Source organism: Pteropus alecto, unplaced genomic scaffold (genome assembly GCF_000325575.1).
Source record: "Pteropus alecto unplaced genomic scaffold, ASM32557v1 scaffold20, whole genome shotgun sequence".
In the NCBI taxonomy this organism is placed as follows: Eukaryota; Metazoa; Chordata; class Mammalia; order Chiroptera; family Pteropodidae; genus Pteropus; species Pteropus alecto.
The window spans coordinates 25,347,303-25,348,009 of NW_006436298.1; positions in this window are offsets into that span (position 1 = coordinate 25,347,303).

Consider the following 707-nt stretch of genomic DNA (forward strand, 5'->3'; position numbering starts at 1 on the left):
GTTTAATTTCTGTATCTAGTTCCTTTGTACATTCACTCACTCAGTGGTTTAAAGAGACACAAGAAAGAAAGCATGTAGAAGAAAACTGGCCTGTTTTTAAATTTAGCAATATACTTCCTCAACATAGTTCACCTCAGGGATTATTTTTTTCCTGGAATTCTGTGAACCCTATTTCATTGAGTTTTTTAAGTGACTGCTTTTTGTTGAACTAGCATTAAGTCCAGCTGAATTAGTTCTCATGGAGATGCCGAAAGTGGAGAAAACCCTAATTTGTTTTGATCTATCTGCAGAGAGGGAACACATATTACTATGCGCAAAAGGAAGTTGCCAGTCTCTGAAAATATACCTTTCTCTAACAGGGCAATGTGTAAGCATATTTGTTGGCTTCTGAAAATATTTTATCTTATAATATTTTTGCAAGTGGCCAAACCTAAGTGATATATTCTATATGTTTTCTCATTTAAAAAAGCTAAGTCATCAGCCAAGATTCCCAGGTTTTCATTGAACATTTCAAGCCACTAAGCTTTGGAAGGGTCACTCTACATGGAAGAGGAAGATACACACTTCTATGTAGTGGCCAGTGTAGATGCCTTCTCTCCTGGAGTTATTTTCATCTTGTATTGAAATGCGCCATCTTTTTAACATTTCTAGGTTTTCAGAAATAGAAGGAGATCAAGGCAATTTGTCTGCACCTTGCTAAGGCTTCT